Raw genomic sequence first — 18,886 nt, 5'->3', positions numbered from 1 at the left:
CGACCCCTAGCCCAATCTAACCTACAACAAGCTACCCATTAGCAACCTGGATCAAGAGGAGTGTCATACACGAAGCCACACCATCAAGTACTTCAAGCTCAATGGAGCACTACACGAAAGCAGAAGCAACATGAGGACTTGAAGACTACCCCAGATCCAAGTTTATGTATCCCTTTCCGCGCCTAGTTTGGGAATCTCAGGGATGAGATTCTTGTAAGGGGGTAGGTCTGTCACACCCTGATTTTCATGCCACTACACTAAAGCTAACAATCATGATAAAATGTGGTTTGACAAAAACTTTTGAGTGTTTTGGACCTTGCCTTGATTGGTTTTTGTCTGTTGTTTGCAAGTGCTCTAAAAATCAAATAAATCCTCCAACTCCTATACTTCATCTCCTTGCCAAACTCTTGAACCAATGATCATGCCATGTGTATAGGACATAAAAATAATTTCTTACAAAAATAATTTGGCCAAATAGTATTTTAAAAAAAATTAGTTTTCCAAAACCCCCTGAATTGAGGTTTGCACTGCAAGTACTTAATTAAGGGCAGTAAAAATCTTTCCAAAAATATATTTGACTCCTATTATATATAGGATACCCAGAAACCACAAAAATATAATTTTAAAAGTTATTTTAATATTTTATTTAAAGGCTTTTTCTTTAGGCCAGAAATGGTCTTTAATAGGTTAAAATTATTTTTATGCTTTAAAAATATTTGGTAAAAGCTAGGGAAACTCAATGGACATATATTGTCCATATATAAGAGTTTCAACACATGGTCATGATCAAAATATTGGTTAAATCCCTCAAAAACCCTTTTTGGATATTTCAAGTACTTGAAATATTTCTACAGGAAATATTCCCCAACAATTCCAAGAAAATTCTAGAATCTCACATATGACATGTTTGATGATCTTGCCAAGTATCATGTCATGGAGAATAGTATAACCCCATGAAATCTCCTCAAAACCATTTCTGTCCATTTTGAAGTTTGAGCAACTTTACATTGCCAAACATGTCCAAATGTTCTCAAACCTTGTGAACATGCTCAAATGGTGTAATAATGCATCTAGACCAAATGGCACAAGTTGGAGAGAATGTTATCTTGATCAAAGTGCCCCAAAACCTTCTCTGACCAGAATGAAATCTGACCAAGTTTGTACTACCAACTTTCTCTCCTTGACCCCAACTTTTGTGAGCATGTTCACATGACCAGATGAGGCCACTACACCAAGTGGTGCATCAAGGAGAAGTGATTTGCTCAACTAGATCGACACAAGTCCATTTCTGATAATTTCTATGGTTTACAAAAGTTGCATTGCCAACTTTGCCCAAATAAGCTCCAAATGGGTGGAAGGCCCTAATTATATGTGTCATTTCACCATGTGGAGTCTCATGGAAATTGGAAATCTTTTGCTTACCAAAATCATTATCAAACACCTTCTCCCACTTTTCAAAAATCACCATTTTGACCACTAAAACTATTCTCCTTGAGCTCAACTTTTTACCACAGCTCCTCCTAGTCCTCTCCTACCTCCAGTAACTCTTCCCCGGCCTCAGCTCAATGATTGAGGGGTAAAATGCCCCCATTTACCTCCCTGGACAGCCCCTCTCTCCCTCTTCTTCTACCTCTCTCCTCTCCTACTGGCCACCCAGGGCATCCAAGGCCATATCCTAGTTCTTTACTCCTCCCTAGAGCTACCAGACATGCTTGGCCATGCCCACTTTACCAAAAAAATGGCATGCCGGCCATTTGCACACTCTGGAGCGTGCTACAGTGCGCTCCCGCACTGTAGCCGCCCCATTCCAATCGCCTCCGGCCACCTGGGGCCTCCCCAGCACGCCCGACGATGCGCCTCGACGTCTGCGACACACCACGCCTCTGTCCCCCTCTTCCTTCTCCCTCCTCTCGCCCCAGCTCGCACGCTCGCTGGCCGCCCAAGCGCGCCAATGGCATGGCTCACACGCGCGGCGTCTCTGACCCCTCCTTGCTCTCTCCCTTAGCTCCCCTCGGCGTAGTCCACACCTAGAAACACCCCAAACACAGCGCCAGCTCCTCTCGAGCCCTGGGGCAACGAGCAGGAGCTCACCGGTGCACGGGTCCATGGCACCCCACCGTTCACCTATTTAAGGGCCTCCCCGAGCCCTCCTCTCCTCACCAGTCGCTCTATCACAACACTAATCACACCCTACACCCTCACGAGCTCGAGCTCCGCAGCGGCGGCTCGTCGTCGTTCTCACGGTAGAAGCTCTCCCCGATGCTCCTAAGCCTCGATCTGGAACCCTCGCACTCCACTGATCCTTTTCCCCCTGTTTCCCCTCTCTATAGCTGCCGGAAACAGCCGGAACCGCCGCCACCCGGAGCTCCTCCGCCGTGCCTCCTCGTCGCCGGCGAACCAGGCCACCCCGGCGACCGCAACCACCTCCAACCGAACGGCGACTCAACGCTGAGTCCAGCTATGCCCTTGCCCGACCTCGCCGTGCCCTACATCGACGCCGGTGAGCTCGTCGGCCCTCTGTCGCAGGGTTAGGGATGACAGGCGGGACCCGCCTGTCAGCCTCTCCTCTCCATCGCCCCTCTCTCTCTCTCTAACACCTGGGCCCTGCCCGTCAGGTTTAAACCTGGCGCGCGCATGCACCAATGCGCTGGGCCGCCTCTCTGGCTGGGCCTGCTGCGCTGCGGGTGTTCTGGCGCAGCAGGCACATAGCCCTTTTTCCTTTTCTTTTTTCGTAACTTTTCCAAAAAAATCCACACAATTAAATAATAATCCAAATGCAATAATTCCAACTCCTAAATTCTTGTAATAATCCCACGTATTTATTGGTGTTGTTTGCACATTTTTCCAGAAAACTTTTCTTCACACATATTTCATAAAACCCTATTTTTCCATTTCTGTGATAAACTTTAGAAAATCACAAAGAGCTCAAAATTGATCCAAATGCCATGATTCAAATTCCTATATGCTTCTAAGTTCATAACTTAGTTTATGAACATTTTTCTCAATACTTTCTGTACCACACAAAATAATGAGCCATTTCTTCATATTTGTCAACTTTGTAAATTCATAGGAAAATCATTTGAACTCCAAATCCAGTGAAACCAACTCCTAGATGCTTCTAAAATCATGGTTTGTTAAATGGGTGCCTTTGATCATTTTTCAAAAATATATTTCTGTACAATTCTTGGAAATCCATAACCCCTTGATTCCATCATATCAAAATGTTTAGAAACATCCACTGACCCAACTCCAATGAAACCACTCTGGTTATTTTTCATATAACCAGAGATGTCCTAGAAAAGTCAAATTAATATTTTTAGAGCACTTTTATTTTCTGCCTTGTTGTGTTGCTTATTACGGTTGCTTTCGACGATAGTTGACAAAGTAGACGAAATGCTCGGAGTTGGACCAGAGATATTTGAAGACCTCGAAGACTTTGTTAAAATAGGCAAGCAGCCATTTGACCATGTCTATGAAACCCTTTTTATGCATGACATATAGCACCATATTGTTGTTGCAACGGAATCGTGATGAGGTGGAACCACTTTGATGGTTTGCCTCCGTTACTTCCTTGTTGATACTTGCATTGTGCATGACCCTACCACCTTATGAGGGTTATGCTGGTGGGAGTAGATAGGATGCTAAAGTAGTTGCTACGCAAAAAGGGACGGGGATATGCATGGTGATGGAGACAATGTATTTTCAAAGGACTTTTCGAAAGGCCCATCGGGTGCCACTTATGCCCGAGGGAGATGATGAGTTGGGTAACCATTTGATGACGAAGTGGTGTACCGAGGCAAGTGCGTGTGTTGTTTTTCAAAATGGATTTGTTTAAGTTGCGACCGTTATTCCAACCTTACATGCGCAACCACTCTACCCTTGTATGGGAAAGGGCATTATTGATTACCTAGGCCGATACTAGCTTGGAGCCCGCATTACTAGTGACGGGAGAGTTTTTGGTGCGCTCTCTCGGGATGGGGTCGTGCCAGGTAGGGCGGCCAAGAACATTTTTATGGGGCACCGGACACACCGTTGGTACCCCGTGCCAGTGGTATGTGATGAATATGGGAGCGAGGCTCCACAATTTTAAGTTGTGAAATGTTGGGCACGGGGGTTACTACCAATCGAGTGGACTCCATGTTAGTGTCGTCTAGGGAAAGGTAGTGATCGGGTGCTTACCCCGGGTACTTGAGGTACCGCGGGTCGTGGATGACACGGAAGTTCCCCGGATCTTGTGGGTAAAGTGTGCAACCTCTGCAGAGTGTAAAACTATTCGAATAGCCGTGTCCACGGTCAAGGATAGTTGGGTAACCGCTCTTGGGCTACATCCACATGTTTACAAACCAGTGTGTGTGTTTGGATAAGTGGGAAGAAATACTTGGGTCAAGTCAAAGGACTTGACATGATTGAGTTGGGTTGATGCCCACTCTATTTATGTTGATATCTGTAACATGTCCTCATGGTTAATTGAATTCTCCTAATGCATGTCTTACAAGTTGTTGAACATGTCATTGCACTCAAAACTAGCTTTCCGCAAAAATTTACCTATACCATGCATTGTTGTATCTTGAACCAAAACATGGGTTGCTTGCGAGTACATTCAAAGTACTCATTGGCTTGCCACTGGTTATTTTATTGGCTAGGCATGAAAGACAAGATATATTGAAGAGTTCTTTGGTGACGATCGTGCGAGCTAGGACGCTTCCCAGTCAGAATGCCTGTAGGGTTAAGGCAGATGGCATGGGTCCAAGTTGTTATTGAAGTTTTCCGCTGCGAAGTTATACTCAAGACTTGACCATAATGGTCATAATTTATGTAAGACGGTATGTATGGATGTAAGACTCTTGTTATTCAGCTTCTGTGTGTTCAGTGAGCACTGATCTCTGGGATCACTGTACACGTGCATTAGGTGATCATGACTCATGAGTAGGGGTCCCCACAAAGTTCCCAGTCAAGGTCCTACAATGACAAAAGATCTTCTAGTCAAGAGTGAAATTGCTACAATTGTGGAAGACCCGGACACTATTTCAATGAGTGTACGGCACCCTACATGAGAAGAGAAGATTCTCCAAAAAGAAGAAGTAGAAGAGAAGAATCACCATCAAGAGAGAAGGAGTAGAGATGATCGTTATGAACGAAGAACATCCCGGAGAAGCAAAGATTCGGAATGGAAGGACAAGTCATCAAGGAGCTACACAAAACAAAGACATCAATCTCATGTTGGTGAATGGGTATCTGGCTCTGACTCCGACAATCACTCTGAGAGAAGCTATTACTCCGACTCTGAATATACTCAAGATGAAGGTGTTGTCGATCTAGAACTTGTGTCAACCAACTACGACATATTTGATTCACCAAATGAAGGACTTAGAAGATGCTTCATGGCTAAAGGCCCAAAGGTATCACACCCCGAGTATGTTGATTTCAATAGTGATGAAGATGACTTGTTAGGTGATGATGATTTACTTGTTGACAACTCTAGTGATGAATACTATGATGAAACTTAAATTCATCATGCTAATCAAGATAAAACGAATGACAATGATAACGAGAAGATTGAGTTTCTAACTAAAGAACTAAAGACTCTTAAGTTAGCTCATGAAACTATCTTAGGAGATCATCAAGAACTTTTAAGGACTCATGAGAAATTACATGTTGAAAAGCTCAACCTTAAGCAAGAGCAAGAGTTCTTAAAGACAATCAATGATGATCTTCGCAAGAAAAATTCTTCTTCCATTGCGAAGCATTTATTCTTATCCACTTACATGACTCAAGTCAAGTCTAGTAACAAGAAAAAAAAGATTCTTCCTCTAGTAGTAACATTAATCATGTTAAATCCAATGTTGTTGCTTCTAGTAGTTCTCTTGATTCCACTAATGATTCTCTTAGCCAAGTTACACTTGAGCAAGAAAATAGCGTATTGAAGGGAATTATAGAGAAAGGTGTTTACAAGAGCCTTGTCGGGAGTAAAAAATTCGAGGAAATTGTACGCAAGCAAGGAAGACACCGGAAGAACCAAGGTGTTGGATTTGAACGAAAGTTCAATGCCAATGGAGTTGAGTGGGAAGAAGATCGATACCCCAAGACGAAGTTTGTTCCTCAACAAGAGAAGTATGATCCTACTTCCTTCAAAGGGACACAAGCTCAAGATAATCTTCCACCACAAGACCACAAGCAAAAAGGCAAGGATAAGCTTCAAGAGGAAATTAATGCTTTTAAAGAAGCACCCAAGGCCTTGGTCAAGTGGGTTACCAAGACTACATCAAGTTCTACTTCATCAAGTACGACTACAACTCCAAGGATTCACATCAAGATGATGTGGATCCTGAAGAAGAAGAACTAGAGAGTTCATGAGGGTGACTCCGCCAACATACTTCACTCTTATCATTTTGGCAAGAACAAGTGCAATCAACTTCCACATCTTGCTCTAGTTCAAGGAGTCACAAACCCTCTTGTTGGTATGACAAGGGACAAGGTAACCTAATGCTTTCATAGACATCATCTTGTGTGTGCAACACTCTATGTCTATGGATATCCTTGTTTGTTCCTTGTGGGACGAACCCGTGTAGGTATTGAAAGTGCAACTCACTACAAAGGATTGCTCTAAATGATCTACATCAACATTGAGCATCCACATCTTCAACACCAACATGAAGTCATCATCGACAAAACCCAAGTTAAGTTCATCCCTCTTAGGGTGGATCTCACATCTAGGGGGAACTTTACTCTAAGAATTGAGCTAAAGCAACTCTAATGGTGTGAACACAACAACGCTTTATGTAAAAGTGGTAACCCCACTTGTACTTAAACGATGAGTATGACCTATGATCAAATGTTCTCATTTGACTCCTAAGTCAATATACTCATATATAGATGACCTAGTCATCGCCAATTGCTTGATAGATGCTAGAATTGGTTGTGCATGCTTTGCCACATATTTCATTTCCCATTTTATTGTGTGAGCATGTTGGTTGCATAATTTACTCATTTGAGGACATCCACTTGTTGCTTTGATTGTTTGGTTCCTTTTTCTTTAGCCAAGTGGATGGACAAGAATGCTTAAGAACCTTCTCTAGCTATCTATGTTTTTCTTGTCTCAAACTCTATTCATGCTACATCACAAAGTTTGATCCAGTCAGATTCGAACCACTCTGTGTGAGGAGCACTCGGAGTCCCCGATTCGTCATAGACTTAAACTTCCAAAACTTCTTTGTGTGTTTCGGTCTGACCGATTCATCCATTTCGGTCATACCGAGATCACTAAGTCGATCTAGGTTTTCAATCTCGATGCAACTGATTTGAACTTTTCGGTCACACCGAGTTGCAGTAACTGCTTGCAGTTATGCATCTCCGTGCCACCGAGTTGTTCCACTCGGTCACACCAACAGGGTCAGGATATATATATCCCCGGGCCAAAATTTGGAAAAATTTCTGAACCTCTTCGCCCGCACTCAGCCTGCTCTGCCTCCCTGGGTCTCAGGATAGTCCTCCTCACCGCGAGCTGTCTCCCGCCGCTGGTCTCCGCGCCATCAACAGAAATCGTCTCCATCGTTGCCATCGTAGCAGGTCCATTGCCGCACTTAGGGTATGGACATGATCCTTCTGCTAATCCCTCTCCGGCTCCTAGTGTCGGTGTCAAAACCGGTGGATCTCGGGTAGGGGGTCCCGAACTGTGCATCTAAGGCGAATGGTAACAGGAGGCAGGGGACACAATGTTTTACCCAGGTTCAGGCCCTCTTGATGGAGGTAAAACCCTACGTCATGCTTGATTTATTCTTGATGATATGAGTATTACAAGAGTTGATCTACCACTTGATCGAAGAGGCTAAACCCTAGAAGATAGCCTATGGTCTGATTGTTGTTGTCCTACGGACTAAAACCCTCCAGTTTATATAGACACCAGAGAGGGTTAGGGTTACACAAGGTCGGTTACAAAGAAGGAGATCTATATATCTGTATTGCCAGGCTTGCCTTCCACGCCAAGGAGACTCCCATCCGGACACAGGACGAAGTCTTTAATCTTGTATCTTCATAGTCCAACAGTCCAGCCAAAGGTTATAGTCCAGCTGTCCGGATACCCCCTAATCCAGGACTCCCTCAGTAGCCCCTGAACTAGGCTTCAATGACGATGAGTCCGGCGCGCAGTGTTGTCTTCGGCATTGCAAGTCGGGTTCCTCCTCCGAACACATCACAGAAGAGTTTGAATACCAGTATAGTGTCCGACCTTGCAAAATAAATTCCACATACCACCGTAGAGAGAATAATATTTCCACAAATCTTAATCTGCTGACATGCTTTGGCAACATGACATCAGGCCGTGGCTCGGTGATTATTTGAACCGTTTTTCTTCAACCAGCTCCACACATAACGCGAGGCGGTTTCTTGACACGTCTTATCAAAGAAGAGATCATGTTCCCCTAATTACGGGATTCTCATCAATACGGTGGTGGGTAACCCAACCGTGCCTAGGACTCCTAGATCTTAGGCAAGTCCCAAACGGCCACTAGGAGGACGCTTGATATTCACCGTCTTTATAAAGGGACAAGGCTTTTACTTTTTCCGTCCCGTGCTCAATCGAATCCTTCCCCCGCCTCGAGTTCTAACACCCAAAGCCCAGGTCAGGTGCTTCGGACCTTCAATCATGTCTGGATCTAGCCTTCAAGGCCGGTGGATGCCCTCCTCCATTATGGAAGAGGATATCAAGAAGTTGAGGGAGGCCAGATACCTGACCGCCGAGGTTTTGCATCGGCTGCCTGCCCGAGGCCAGGTCGTCCCTACTCCCGAACACAACGAGAACGTTGTGTTCATCTCCCACTTCCTCCGAGGTCTAGGCCTCACTCTAGATCCCTTTATTAGTGGTTTGATGTTCTATTACGGGCTAGATTTCCACGATCTAACCTCGGACTCCCTTCTCCACATCTCGGCATTTATTGTCGTATGTGAGGCCTTCCTCCGCATTACCCCTCACTTCGGCCTGTGGCTCAAGACCTTTGACGTGAAGCCGAAGATGGTCGAGGGGAGGCATGTAGCATGCGGAGGCGCATTAATAAGAAAGATCGCTGGAGCTCCATGGCCAAAGGGTTCCTTTCCAGAGGTGTCCGGATTATGGCAACGGGAGTGGTTTTACATCACAGCTCCCAGAAGTGCCAAGTGGGTGGCTGCCCCTGCTTTCCGCTCGGGCCCTCCACCACAACTGATGTTATGGATTAGCAGAGGGCTGAGCTGGGGTCCAGCCAAGGACGTGCCTATACTGCAGAGCCACATTCAAGATCTCTTCGAAGGAGATTTTAGTCTGGTTATGGTGGTGCAAGTCATGCTAGTTCGTCGAGTCCAGCCTTGCAAACGGCGGCCCCTCCGCATGTGGGAGTTCAACCCAGAAGGACTGCGCACTATTCAGAATTTCCTCGGCCTGACGCATGAGGAGATGTATAAATCATTCTTCGGACCCCAAATAGAGTGTCCGAATACTACCGAGGACGTGGGCCTGAGCAGCAACCGCATCGCCGACCAAGTAAGTAATCCTCTAGCCGAACACACCATCTTTCATTTATCATGATGTCATTCTGATATATCGCTCTTTGACCAGGACTGTCTAACAAAGGCGAAGATGATTCGGTGTTCGGCCCCCCTTCCTGTGGGTTTGGATAATCCGGTATTGGAAAAGATGCTCGAGCTAGCACCTTGCCCGGAGCCCTCAAAGGAAGATAAAGGGGGGAATAATGAGGGCGAAAGCGGGCTTCCATCACTACCAATTCCAACCAAGGGAACGAGTGCCTCCGTGAGGGAGGATAACCAAGGGGAGGAATCTGACATTCTCTCACCCCGGGAAAGGAAGAGGACTACCTCTGAAGATACGGAAACCAAGGTTTCCAAACGGGAGAAGAAATCTCCACCAGAGGGTCCTGCCTTGGAGGGTGCTCTTTTCGCACAAAGTCCGCGCGAGGATCAGCCCTCTAACGAGCTGTAAGTAATCAAAAGGTACTTTAATAGTGAAGATATACTACCTTACCTCTAAGGAAAATAACCGAAGCATTTATCTTGCAGTTCGGATCTTAGCCCTTCTCAACAAAGCTCGTCTTCGGGTGATCTTCTTCTGGAGATGATGGAGAGCAAAACGCCTCCCCCGGACTCCCCCGCTCAAGAAGCGGGCGACCAGATCAGGTGAGGCCAGAAGATAATCCTATGGTCACCCGAAGTCCTAGTGTCTGGCTCTTGAAGAGAGCAACCAAAAGAATCCGGCACCGTCTGGTGTGCGGTCGGACGCACTTAGGGATCTGCTAGAGCGAGTAATTATCTCAGAAGAACACCGTACATTGATGGGTACGGTGATTGAAAGGATTTTGTCCGATGAAAGAGGGTTGCATGAAGCCTTTATGAGTCTACTGGTGGGTTTTGAGGTGCATGAAATGATATAAATTTGTGATAGTACCGTGCATTTTAGGTGTGCCCTGTGTAGATAGTAGCCCCTGAGACTCTGGATGTCACCGAGAACGGCGGCAAACAGAGGATCATAGTCCTAGGTTATAACCATACCGCATTTATGTGCAGGTGGTGGAAGCTCCGGTGGCTAGCCAGACTAATGAGTTTGCCAAACTAAAGCGGCAACTGGATGCGGCAGATGCCGACATCGAGCTTGTTAACAAGCGGCTTGACGAGGCATAGGGTAAGTAATGTTTTCTGGTGAATGTCACATAGGAAGAGCAGCATGATGCCAGTATCTTTAATATGTTGTGACTACAGATGGAGCTGCCACCATGGAGACCCTTCGGGCAGAACTTGCCCGAGCCAAAGAACAAGCAAGGAATAGTAATGCGGCTGCTTTGAAGGCGGCCGAAGAGTTGAGAGCCGAGAAGGTCGCACATTGTGAGAGCAAAGAGAAAATGGCCAAGATGGCTGTAAAGTTAAAAGACACTGCCAACCGTTGCCAGTTCCTTGAAGAAGAAAACCGAGCAATGGCGACGGACCTTGAAAAGGCCAGAACGATGACCAAAGACACCCGCTCTGCAATGAGAGCGAAGAAGGAAGAACTGCGTGAAGCCGGGGACATTGTGGCTGGGAAGCCCTTTATGCTGCGGAGGAAGTTCGGCGATCCATGGTATGCCCCTCTGGATCGGCTATGGACTTCGGCCGACGCATATATGGACTTAGCGGCGAGCGCTGTCGATGCGGCCGATACTTCCGAGATCCAACAGATCATGAAGTGGACAAGCTGTTCTAGTCGCAATTTAACGTTCCAAAGCGTCTGCTTCCATTGAGTGATCAGCTTGCCGAATGGGCCGAACTCAATAGATCATCCGGACTCGCCATGAGGTCTATCATGGATCATCTGTGGCCGGAAAGGCCAAAGCCGAACAACTATTTTAGCTTGGTGCAACAGTTCCTTGGTGCGGTGCCGCGCGTTAATGCGATGAAGAGGTCGGCGTGCATAGAAGGCTCGCGGATGGCCCTTGCCCGTGTCAAAACATACTGGGTGGAGATGGATGCCACCACTATCGCGGCGCAGGGTTCGGCCATAGGTCGAGTGGTAGCCGAGCACTATTTTGAAGAAGTTCTTGAGGGCGCTTATTCGATAGAGGCCCAGTGCTCGGAGAATGTTATGTTTGAGTGACATGTATTCCCAAAACAATGTTTATGAAATTTATTAATGTTGTATTTATACTTTTGTCTGAAAGTAAAATGATGCCTCCTGTGCAGCCGTTTATGTATATATGTATATAACCTGAAAGATTGCAGTCGTCGGCTTCAACCCCCATGCATATAATGCGGAGGTGTTCGCAGAAGACGCGTGTTCACACTTAATCCAACATCTTGGTCCTATTAAGGAGGTGATAGCGCAGTGAATGAGGCAACCGGACTATAATGCTTTAACACTTTCACTTAGCCATAGGAGTTTGACGGTGGGGCTACTATATAGCCCCTGGTGGCTCCGCACTCTCCCGAATTAGGGGTGCGTACATGCCTGGCCGGGAAACGGCCCTTCGTTAAGGCGGAGGAATTCTAACATTCCGATAGGTCATCGAGTGGTTGACTAGTCTCACGCTATGTCGTGACAGTCAGTTTTCGGCTTTCTGTACTGAGGTGCTTATCCGGATGAACCGGGGCACAATCGCAATAGTTCTCCTGGTGCCGCCTTAGCCGATAGAGCGGAACGTATGGCAGCAAAACACAGGAGCCGGGCAAACCCAACATTTGACCAAAGACATGATTCGGAGCTGATGCATATAAGGCCAAACTCGCGACGCCGAACACTCCCTAAGGTATTCGGTCTTTATGGTATAAACCGAGCCTAAATAGCGCCCTTTGTAAGAAGCCCCTGGTGTCTAGGTACGTGCATTATTCTGACGTGGCCACATGCCAAGACGTCAGCATCCTTCTCAATATTTCTGAGAATCCGAGGGATGTGTATCAACAAGAGACAGTAAGAAAGGTTTACACAGGGTCTTAATCTAAAAAGAATCCTTGGAACGGGTCCCTGCTACACGTCTGCGCCTATGTCTCCATTGTGTCGTATCCTGGACGGGTGTAGCACGACGGTCATCTGTAAAAGGGAGGAACTTAGGTGAAAAGTTGTCGTGCAAAAAGGTAGGTTTAAAGAACCATGTATAATTCAAGATGAGTAAAAAATTGCCATTTGTCTACGCGCGTTGAGCCCCTTGTATTTGTAATAGGGGTGTGGCCATCAAACCTGTATGGATTACATATAGCTGCGCCGGACTCGTCTGACCGTGTCCATGGTCTTGACGACCTATCAAATGCTTTAGTTGGTGAGACCGTTTTAGTGTGCGGCTACCGAGGCAGTCACACTCTCTTCGGTGCGCAAGGATCACTCAATGTTTCCACTTACTGTAATGATGCCCCGTGGACCGGGCATCTTAAGCGTGAGGGAAGCGTAATGCGGTATTGCGTTGAAGCAAATGAAAGCTTCGCGTCCGAGTAGTGCTTGATAGCCACTTTGGAACGGAGCAATGTGGAAGGTTAAATTTTCGCTACGGAATTTATCGGGGAAGCTGAATATAACCTCTAGTAGCAGGGAGCTCGTGCTATAAGCCCCTAGGCCTGGCGTTGCTCCTTTAAAGGTAGTATTGCTGTGGCAAATTTTCGTTGGGTCTATCCCCATTTTGTGGACTGTGTCCTGATAGATCAGGTTTAGACTGCTGCCACCGTCCATCAGGACTCGTGTGAAGTGGTATCCGTCAATTATTGGATCTAATACCAAGGCAGCCCATCCTGCGCGCCGGATACTTGCCGAGTAATCCTGGTGGTCGAAGGTGATCGGCTGAGACAGCTAGTGGCAGAACTCTGCGGTGATAGGCCCTTGGGCATATTTATCTGGGAGTGCCGCTTTGTTTCTCCCCTTTATCACATATAACATGTTTGCTATTTTGACTTCTGGTGGAAATTTCTTCTGTTCCCCAGTGCTTTGTTTGTGAGGCTCATCCTCGTCTTCGCTTAGTATATCCTGCCGCTTATGTTCGGCGTTGAGCTTGCCGGACTGCTTGAAGACCCAACATTCTCTTTGGGTATGATTTGCAGGTTCATCGGGGGTACTATGGATCTGACATATTTGGTCCAGAATTTTGTTTAGGCTGGACAGTTCATCTCTGGCGCCTTTAGAGGGCGGCTTCTGCTGACCTGGCCGAGAGCTTCTGAATCCGGCGTTTACCGCTGTGCTCTTCGGGCTGTCTTCTTTATTCCGGCACTTATTATTTTTGTTCCGTCATGATTTCTCGTTTCCATTTCGAACTTCGGATGTACTTGGGTCGCTGGTGCTGCATCGGGCTAGCCAGCTGTCCTCGCCCGCGCAAAAGCGGGTCATGAGGGTTGTTAATGCTGCCATTGTTCTCGGCTTTTCTTGGCCGAGGTGTCTGGCAAGACATTCATCTCGGACGCTGTGTTTAAAAGCTGCCAAGGCTTCGGCGTCCGGACAGTCGACTATTTGGTTCTTTTTAGTAAGAAACCTTTTCCAAAGCTTTCGGGCTGACTCTCCGGGCTGTTGAGTTATATGACTTAAATCGTCCGCATCCAGAGTTTGGACATAAGTCCCTTGAAAATATGCCCGAAAAGCGTCTTCGAACTGTTCCCAGCTTCCAATGGAGCTTTCGGGGAGGCTTTTAAGCTAGTGCCGAGTTGGCCCTTTGAGTTTGAGGGGTAAATACTTAATGGCGTGGAGATCATCTCCTCGAGACATATGGATATGGAGGATATAGCCCTCAATCCAGACCCCAGGGTCTGTTGTTCCGTCGTATGCCTCTATGTTTACGGGTTTGAATCCCTCTGGAAATTCATGGTCCAGCACCTCGTTGGTGAAACATAGGGGGTGTGCGGCACCCCTATATCTGGGTGTACCGCGTTGTTCGGATGTTTGTTGTGTTGCCTCGTATGCTGGAGCGCGCTTGCGTGGTCCATAGATGGATCTGGTTGTGCCGTCCTTTTGATGCGAGCCCTCGCATGGATCGCATATTGGCTTATGTGCGGCGTTGTTTGCCGCTCTGTGTTGGCCGTGAGGTCGTCTATCCGGCCAGATGGCCATTTTAATTTTTGGTTGCGGGGGATCTAAGGCCTCCTCATCGAATTCAGGTAGCAACTTCCGCTTCGGGTAGTTCTTGGTGGGGCAATTACCGCCGTACTTTGCTGCTGTGTTGAGTACTTTACTCCATCTGATTCTGAGTGTGACTTGCGCAGGTTTGAGCCTTTGCTTCTGCTTTTTTAGACTCCTCGCAGTGGCAGCAAACCTTTGACGGGCATTTTGTTGCTCCGGGTGTCTGTCTGGTGTGATATTGTCCGGACTATTATCTTTGACAGAGTCGGGTTGTTCGGTTTGATTCTCCATGTTGCCATGGTCCGGCGATGGTTCACACTGCTCTAACGCTGGGTCTATATGATCGTTGTTTCTGCCGAGGCGGGATTTGGAGTGGCGCTTACGCCGCCGTTTTGACTGATTCTTGAGTGGACAACCCTTTGTTGCGTCCTTCCGTTCCTCGTCGTCGTTTTCTATTGGTGTGTCCACCATGTATACGTCATATGATGAAGTGGGCGTCCAGTGCCCTGTGGGCAGTGGTTCCTGTTCGTCTCCTGCATCGTCGTCCGTACCGTCGATGTCTTCGGAGTCGAAGTCGAGCATGTCGGTTAAGTCATCGATAGTGGCTTCTAAGTGGATGGTGGGTGGGTGGCGAATTTCTTCGTCATCCGCATCCCAATCCCGCCGGACATAGTTCGGCCAGGACTCTCCTGACAAGGAGAGAGACTTTAATGAGTTCAGTATGTCATCGAAGGGCGAGTGCTAAAAGATATCCTCGGAGGTGAACTCCATGATTGGCACCCAGTCGGATTTGATAGGCACGGGCGCAGGCGGTTCGGAATCTATGGCCGGAGAAGGACCCGACAGTTTGACAACATGGCTGTTGTGAAGGGTAAGGTTGATATTCGGGTCCATAGCCGCTGAGGATACGACCTCCATGATGGGGTCTATCCACCCGTCCATGGATGGCGCAACTAGATCTGAATTGAGGCTCGGAGCGGCTGCCGGTGCGATCTCTTGAATACGGTCCGATGGTAGAGGTAAATCGTACTCATCGTGACCGCGTGGCGCACAAGGCAGGGGCTCGAATCCGTCGAAGATCAAGTCTCCGCGGATATCGGCCGTGTAATTTAAGCTTCCAAACCTGACCCGATGGCCAGGGGCGTAGCTTTCGATCTGCTCCAAATAGCCAAGCGAGTTGGCCCGCAGTAAGATCTGTCCGGGGAGAAAAGTCTCACCCTGGACTGCATCGCTATCGATGATAAAAGGATCCATCAAGCCTAACGGCGACGACACAGAGGAACTCTTAATGAAAGCACCAATGTAGGTGTCAAAACCGGCGGATCTCGGGTAGGGTGTCCCGAACTGTGTGTCTAAGGCGGATGGTAACCGGAGGCAGGGGAAATGATGTTTTACCCAGGTTCGGGCCCTCTTGATGGAGGTAAAACCTACGTCTTGCTTGATTTATTCTTGATGATATGAGTATTACAAGAGTTGATCTACCACGAGATCGAAGAGGCTAAACCCTAGAAGCTAGCCTATGGTCTGATTGTTGTTGTCCTACGGACTAAAACCCTCCGGTTTATATAGACATCGGAGAGGGTTAGGGTTACAAAAGTTCGGTTACAAAGAAGGAGATCTATATATCCGTATTGCCAAGCTTGCCTTCCACACCAAGGAGAGTCCCATCCGGACACGGGATGAAGTCTTCAATCTTGTATCTTCATAGTCCAACAGTTCGGCCAAAGGTTATAGTCCAGCTGTCCGGATACCCCCTAATCCAGGACTCCCTCACCTAGCACATTGTTTTGCCATGTATCTTGCCACGATTGAGATCACTCTATCCAGCGAAATCACTCTGTAGTTTAGTCGTGGATTGAAAATTTAGGATTAGGTTTCCGTCGAAATCATCTTGGACCAACCGAGTTGTTGAAATCGGTTCCACTGATTTGGCTAAGGCCATTGCACATGTGATTCTCGGTCTGACCATGAATTGCAAATCAGTGTGACCGAGTTCAATACTTTGTGAAACCCTAGCAATCTCGGTGCCACCAAACCGTGACTCGGTCTGGCCGAGTTAACCTGTTTAGGTTCCAAAAGCTGCTTCGATATCACCGAGTTTTCAAATCGGTAGATCCGAAATGATTTATGTGGAAAACTAAAACTAAGTTTTTGACTCATTCTTTTGCAAAAACCTTTGTACTTTGTGATGCTCATCCAATCTTCCTCATCTATAATCTACTCACAGGGTCTACTGTCAGTGTTTGCATCATGTCAGGTCAGGGTGAAAGTCATAACAAGTCTGAGGAGAAAGTTAACATGAGTGAGGGCACTAGTCCCTCTAGCAGCTTTGATGAGGGAAGCAGGAGTACACCCAGCAACTTGCCTAAGGCAGCCACCAGGACCAGAAAGAAGAGAACCTCGGATTCTGAGGATGAGGACTATGTGGCTGTTGAGAAAGAGGCCACCTCAAAGAGGAAAGTTCTGAAAAAGGAATATGGCACAGCTGCTGCCAATAAGCCAGGAATGAAGTAAAAGGTTCCTACCAAGCGAGTTCCCATGTCAAAAGCCAGAACATCCACTCAAGAGACTTTGGGATCTGCACCCAAAGAACAGGTTGTGGCAGAGAAAAAAAGGAAGGAAAGGGTCAAGAAGACCACTGCCAGAGTGCTTGGCAGATCTTCAATAATGAGAGATTCTGAAGAAGAGGAAGAGAAAGAGGATGCAGCACCAGCACCCAAATCTCAAAAGCTTATGGGAGATGCTATAAGGGCAGGGGCTGCTCCATCTAAGCCCAAAACTGCTCCTAAGACTGCTGCTCTAGCTCCAAAGCCAAAACCCATGAGGAGCACCAGGAACATCCCTTCTGAGGAGAAGAACAAGGCCCAGTGCCTCAAGCTACTGAAGAAGAAGATAATTCTATTGTTTTGAGGAAGTTGAAGCCCAAAATTCCAGATCACAATGATGCTGACCCAGTTGCAGAGAACATGAAAATCAGGAAGGATTCAGGATTATGGCTATGGAGAGAGTCTGATCCATATGCCACCAAGAGAAGGACTACTGTGGACTACAGGTTCCATACAAAGGAACAGCAGGACTTCTATGAGACTATTTTACTTGCCAAGAAGCCCATAGTGTGTGACATGAGATGCGTTGATTGAAAATTCATTAAGGAAAATGAGGATCACTTCCCTGGTGTATATGACAGCTTCAAGGCATGTGGAGTCGATGAGTTTGTGGCTCAAAAGCTCACAAAGTGGAATGATGAGCTTATTATGCAGTTCTACTCCACAGCTCATTCCTACCCAGATGGAAGGATTGTCTAGATGTTTGAAGGTACTAGGTACCAGTCAACGGTTGAAGAATGGGCAAAATTGATTAATGCTCCTAAGGATCATGAAGATGACTTGGATGTCTATGCAAAGAAGAAGAAGGATCACAACACCATGGCACATATGTACAAAGAGATCCCAGATGCTGCTCTTGAGACACACAAGTTTGGATCAGTACATTACCTTCTGTCAGGCTTGCCAACAATCAACTGGATCCTCAGGCACACTCTCTTGCCAAAGTCAGGTGGTCACAAGATGATCAGAGGCCATGCAATTAACCTCCTTCACATATTTGATGTGCCTCAAAAGTCATGAGCCTAATTGTGGAGACCATAAAGAGAATAGCTGCAGATCAGAAGCAGAGTTGTGGGTATGCCCCACAGATCCAGGAGCTAATCAACTCCAAGATGGGCACTGGAACATATCTCTTGGACAAGGAACATATGCCCATCTACCTAGACTTTGAGTACAACACCATGGTGATGGATGAGAATGAACCATCTTATGTGCAAGCACAAGCAAAGAGGGAGAAGGCAAGGACTGAAAATGCTGCAAAGATGCCAACCATTGATGAGGCATCTCAGTATCTTCTGAAGATCAAGCAAGATCAGCTTGGCTACTTGATTGCCTCCACTCTGAGGATTGAGAAGGGATTGGACACCCTGACTCAAAACCAGGAGAGCTTGGAGAGGATCATGGAGCAGAAGTTCTATGATTTAGATGTGAAGGTCACTGAGATCTAGTCAGTTGTTGAGCAACTTCAGGATGAAGTGCAGGAGAAGAAGGGCAATTCTACCACTGATGCTTTTGCTAGAGTGCCCAGAGGATAGAGATCTGCTGCAGTGCCTGTTACAGACATCAGAGCAACTTCATCTGCACTAGCTACAGCTTCAGTGCCACCAGCTCCAGCACACACTCCACCAGCTCCATCTACATCAACTGATGCCTTTGTCCTTGGAGTTTTATCTACACCACCACCTGAAGACCAAGCCTGATAGTCGATCTAGCACTATGCATTTTTTATGAACTTTTTGGT

This window comes from Triticum dicoccoides, chromosome 4A, assembly GCF_002162155.2.
Source record: "Triticum dicoccoides isolate Atlit2015 ecotype Zavitan chromosome 4A, WEW_v2.0, whole genome shotgun sequence".
Lineage (NCBI taxonomy): Eukaryota > Viridiplantae > Streptophyta > Magnoliopsida > Poales > Poaceae > Triticum > Triticum dicoccoides.
Note: the sequence above shows the minus strand (reverse complement) of the source record.